Source organism: Pteropus alecto, unplaced genomic scaffold, assembly GCF_000325575.1.
Source record: "Pteropus alecto unplaced genomic scaffold, ASM32557v1 scaffold67, whole genome shotgun sequence".
Lineage (NCBI taxonomy): Eukaryota > Metazoa > Chordata > Mammalia > Chiroptera > Pteropodidae > Pteropus > Pteropus alecto.
The window spans coordinates 9,897,832-9,903,741 of record NW_006441061.1 but is presented as its reverse complement, the minus strand read 5'-3'; positions in this window follow the sequence as shown (position 1 = coordinate 9,903,741).

Below are 5,910 nucleotides of genomic sequence, written 5' to 3'. Positions count from 1 at the left end.
TATAGGCCCAGGACGTCTGCGGGAGGAAGCGGGCACCCGAGCCTCCGGCCGGCAGTGGCTGTCCTGGGTGCGCGTGGGCACGCGAGCGACTGGCGCTGTCCGCGGTGCTGAAGCGGGTCCCGGCGCGGCTCCCCCGCCTCGCGCCGAGACGACCCGGCGGCGGCGGCTCCTCTGCGGGCTTCGCTGGTCCCGGTCCCGACGCTGCGGCGACTGCGGCAGCTGCGGAGCCTCAAGAGGGACCCACGTCTCCTACCCCTCCCGCCGCCCCTGCTTCTTAACACAGAGCCGAAGCGGGGGCGCCTCCCGCCCCAGCGTGTGCGCCTGCGTTCGCGCGAGCATGTCAGCGCGCGGCGAGCGGGGGAGCGCCTGTGTGCGCGTGTGTGCGCGTGTGCGCGCGTGTGCGCGCGCGTGTGGAGGGGTCGCTGGGACAGTGACCTGGCTGGCTGAGAATTGCCAGGAGCTGAGTTTAGGAAGGTTAGAGGGGTCCGTGTCACCTCGTGCAGCCTCGTGTGTCTTTTAAAACGACTTAATGTTTCGGGCCAGTTTGTGCGTGTGTTGGCACGCAGGCGTGTGCACGAGTCCTCATGCACAGTCAGTGCTATTTCGAGGCCTGACTCTGTGGGCTGGAGACTCAGTGGTGTGGAGAAGCCTTAAGCCATGTCCCTCTGGAGGAGGGACAGCGGGGCTCTCCTCTCTGGAAGGCTCAAAAACTGGGAAGAGACACCATCTGTCTGGCCACGTGACTTGGACTCTTCCCCCCCTCCCCCCCAAATGTTCAATAGAATAGAAGGGGTGACAGTGGCTGCCCGGTGCCGAGCTGGATCTTCCGGGAGAGTGTGGGGTCCCGAACCCGATCCAGCCGTAGGGAGACCAGGGCCGGAGGGAGTGTCTGCCGCAGATGGGACTGGGTTGGACATGCAGAAGCACCTGCCCCTGCGAGGTGTGTGTCGGGCCCAGTGTCCCACACCCCCTCACACGCTCCTCCCCCCAAAGCCCCTCTCCCAATCCGCTCCCAGCACCTTTCCCGCCCTGCCTCTCTCCAGAGCTTCTCTTGTCCCTCTGGCCCTCATGATCCTAATTCTTTGTCCCCTCCACCCCTGGAATGTGCTTCCCTTCCCTAACTCAAAAGAAGAGCTGAAGCTCCTCCCCCGGCCAGTGACATCACGTTTCCAATAGCAACTAAGGATTCTGCAGACCCAACAGCAAAAGCCCCCAGTGGGGACAAAGCAGGGTCCTCTCCACACTTAAGCGATATTCTGAGCAGTGGAGTGGGGAGGAGCCACACCCCTCCCATCAGGGTCCCGCTCCCTGTCACCCCCATAGTTCTCACCAGTCGGCTGACCCCACCCCTTGCCCCAGAGCCAAACAAGGACACCTCGGAACCCCTGGCGCTGAGAAGCAGGGGCCACAGCGTCCGGCGTGCTCCCTCTCCCGGCTCCTTCTCGCCACAAAGGGAATCTGTGGCCGGGGGCTAATTACCTGCAGCCCCGCTTCTCTCTGTTCTGGGATTGAGGGTCACAGTGGAAGGAACACTGGTCCTGGGGACACTTACTCATCCCGTGGGCTCACAGGAGGGCACGTGGGGTGTGCTCCAGGGCCCAGAGCTGGCCCCATCTCCGCAGGGTCTGTGGCTAATCCCCAAACTTCTGTAGCCTCTGGCAGGTCACACCCTGGAGGCTGCACAGATGCATGGAGTGGGCAGCCCCTGGGACAGCCAGCTCCAGTGTGGACCAGACTGCATCAGGACCGTGCGGGGAGGAAGGGACTGGAAGAGTGTGCCTCAGCCGGAGGGCCAGGCCCCTCCCACCCACCGCTCCCCCAGTGGGGGGCCTGAGCAGCTTCGACTGTCCTGTCCGAGGAGAGGCAAGTCCTACACATTCAGACCCCGTGAGCTGGTCGTTACCCGTCTGGGAGCCTGGAATTAGCCGTGAGCTGCCAGACCCGGCGAAGCAGGGCTTTTTTTCCCTTCAGGACACAGTTTGCCAGCACAGCACCGCCTCCCCCAGGCCGCAGGTGCTTCGACTTCCATCTGGAGTCCCTCACACAGGTCCCCGGAGTCCAGGGATGGGTGGGGGCTGTGCCTGCCCCCCAGGACTCAGCCCCCTTTCATGAGCAGACTCTCTTGGGCTCCACTCTACATTTGCCCTGTGGGCTTTTGCCATGTCCCCGTCATGGGGGAGGGGGACCAGGGGCAGCAGAAGGAGGCTTTGACCTGGCTTCGCTCTGCTGTGACTGATGAACCAGAGGCTTGGACCCCTCTGAATCCTGGTGAGTCAGATTCTGGGGGGAAGGCCGAAGAGACCCGGGGTGCTGGCCCTGGCTCCGGGTGAGGAGGGAGTCCCTCTTCTGCCCGGGCCTCCCCATGGGAAGTTGCCACCTCTTTCTGCTCAGCAGCCTGTCCTTCCTCTGGGAACTGCAGCCCCATGTGGAGACAGCTGCTCCTTCCCCTCCCCCACCCCCACCTGGCTCCCGGAAAGGCTGTCAATCATAGACACAGCCCACTCCTGGCCTCAGCTGATTGGTGGAGGGGTTGTCACATGACCCAAGCAGACCACTCAGGTTCTTCCCTAGGATTTTGGCCAGATCAAAACCTGGGGCAAGACCCCATTTCCACATCCTCTCTGGAGGTGAATCCCTGAGAACTGGGGCTCAAGAACCACCTGTGGACACATTTCTGTCAAGAGGACACTCGTTTGAGAGGAGGAAGCTGACAGGCAGGAGGAGCAGGAATTGATTCCAGACACATCGCCCACGGGGCCAAGTGGACAGAGGATGGGCTTTCCTCCAGCACCTGTCTGCTCCGAGGCCTGGCTCCGACGCAGGACTGGGAAATGGGTCCTGCTGTCAGCAGGCCTGAGTCAGGGTCTCTGTCCCCTGACCTGGGGAAGCCCGAGGACTGTCACGAAGAGCAGCTGCAGACACCAGTGAGGCCGATGTGCCCTCACACCCCGTCCACACGGATCGCTGCATGCCTCCACCACAGTGTCCATCCTGTCCCTGTCCCTGTCCCTGCCGACTCCCCAAACCCCACCTTTCCTGGAAAGTCATCTTCTCAACGTCACAAAGTCCCCACACATCCCACCGTGAGCAAGACTGACCGTTCAGAGTTAACTCACTCGGCAGACGTTTCTGAGCACCTACGACGTGCCAGGCGCTGCTCCGAGGGCGGGGGGTGCAGCAGCGGCAAAGGCAGACCCCGACTCGAAGGACCGGCGCACACACACGAGGACCTCAGAGCCCCTCGCGCAGCCTCACGCGCTCTGACGAGCAGCACAGCTGAATAGGAGGGCGCAGAGTGGTGGGCCGTGGGGGGGTTCGACGAGCGTCCCTTCGAAGGACGTGGCCTGGACGTAAGTGACTCTTTTAACAGATGAAACGTGGCAGAAGGGATGGCGCGTGACTTCCGAGGTGAGGTGGAGAGAGGACAGCATCCCAGGCACTGTCCCTCTTGGGTCACCGGCTCTGAGGGAAGCTGCCAGGGCTATGTCATGAGGACTTTCACCAGCACCGGGAGAGGCCATGTGGAGAGGAGGTCATGTCGATGGCCTCCTGCCAAGGGCCAGCACTAGCTCGCCAGCCATGGCCGTGAGCCGTCCAGCCCGGGTCGGCCTCCAGAATGACGACGGTCCTGGCCGACGTCTTGCACTCCACGAAAGCCCCGAGCTTGAGCACCGCAGCACGCTGCTGCAGGATTCCTGACCACAGCCGCGAGAGAGGATAATGCGATTGCTGGTCTGCGCTACGTTTCGAGGGGTGGGGAGGTTGGTCACCCAGCAAAGACGACACTGCCCGATCGGTACAGGGTGTCAGTCCAGGGAATGCTCCACCCCTAAGAGACACTTGAGAAGCTGTCTGAACGAAATGAGAGCAAACTATGCAAATATCTGCGGGAGAGCGTTTCAGGAGCGCGAATGGCAAGTGCAAAGGCCCTGGGGTGGGGTGGGGGGTGTGTGTGACCTGGGGCCAGTCAGTGAGGGAAGACGGAGGGGAGTCGGCTGGAGAGGTCGGGGGCCAGACCCCGCAGAACCGGGTAGGTTACGGTGAGGACTTCAGTTTTATTTAAGCGCGGTGGCTACGGGGATAACCAAGGGGGGAAGCGGGGGGCCTGAGCGGGAAGCCACTGGGATAATTCGTATGCCATGTGGGAGGTGTAGGGGCGACAAGACGCGGGACAGGGAAGCGAGGGGTCAAGAACCACTCCAGAGGTTTTGTCCTGAGCAACAGAGGGCGGCGGTCTGCGTAGCAAGCACGGGAACGTGGGGGTCCAGTGGGCTCTTTCAAGTAGGCATCACGATTCCCATTTTCTTATAAAGCCCCCGCTCGGCACTGCCACTGATGCCACGAACTGACGCCCTCTGTTTGCATTTCTGTTCTGTTACACTTGTTTTCTGTTTGTCCTTTGATTTTTTTTCATTGACTTATGAGTTATTTAGAAGTGTTTAATTCCCAAGTATTTGGAGAATTTTCCAGATATATTTCTGCTGTTGATTTTTACTTTAATTTCAGTATGATGAGAGAATGTCCATTCTCTGATTTTAAATACACTGAGACTTGTTTTACGGTCCATAATATGGTTTTTCTTGGTGAATGTTTTGTGTGCATTAGAGGAAATTGTGCATCCTTCTGCTGTTGGGCAGAGTGTGCTAATAAATGTAGATAAATCTCACTGGTGTTTTAATTGGCATTTCCCTGATGACTAATTATATTGAGCCCCTTTGCATGTGCTTATTGGCCTTATGTATATTTTCTTTGGAAACATGTCCTTCGAATCTGTTGCCCACTTCAACTGGGTGATTGTCTTCTTAATATTGAGTTGTAAGAGTTCTTCATACATTTTGGATGAAAGTCTTTTATCAGATACGTGTTTTGCAAATATTTTCTCCAAGTCTCTGACTTTCTTTTAATTTTCTTAACATTGTCTTTAAAGTGCAAGAGTTTTACATTTCGGTAAAATCAAATTATCAATTTTCTTTTTACTGGTTTTAGTTTTGGTATATCTAAGATATCGGCCTAACCCAAAGTCATGAAGATTTTATGTTTACTTCTAAGAGTTTTGTAGTTTAGTTCTTACATTTAGGTCTATGATCCATTTTGAGTTAATTTTTTTGCATGGTATGAGGCAAGGTTTAAATTCATTTATTTGTTTGTGGATATCCACTGGGCCCAGTTGGAAAAAACCATCCTTTCCTATTGAATTCCCTTGCTACCTTTGTAGAAATCAATGGGCCATAAATGGGCTTTTGCGGGGGCAGGGGTGAGGAGGTTGTTTTTTTTTTTAACAGTATAAAGTTTTATTAGAAGGGAAAGTACACTTCCAGACGCAGAAGCAGGCCCGAGCAAGAGAAGCGTGACTCAGAAGGCTGAGGAAGGTTTTTAAATGACTAATCCCATTTTCTTATAGGTATATTTATATTTTGTATTTCTTCTTGCATCGGTTTTGGTAATTAGTATCTTCTTAGTCATTTATCCATTTCACCTAAACTGTTCGATTTATTGACATAAGTCGTTGGTAATACCCCCTTATAATCCTTTTGATATCTGTAAGGTCAGAAGTGATGTTTTCTCATGTCCCTGATTTTGTCAGTCTAGGTAAACATTTGTCAATTTTGTGGATCTTCCTAAAGAAACAGCTTTCTCTTTCACTTGATGATCACTGTCATTTTTCTGCTTTCAACTTCACTGACTTCTCTTAACACTTATTCTTCTACCTGCTTTGGATTTTATTTGCACCTTATTTCCAGCTTCTTACGTTAGAAACATAGGTTTTAAATTTTGAGATCTTTCATCTCTTCTAATATAAATGTCTCTAGTTATACAGTCCCCTCTAAGCTCTGCTTTATCTGCATCCTGTAAATTTTTTCAGTTTAAAATTTTTCATTTCCTTGTGATTTCTTTTTTGACCCCTGGTTC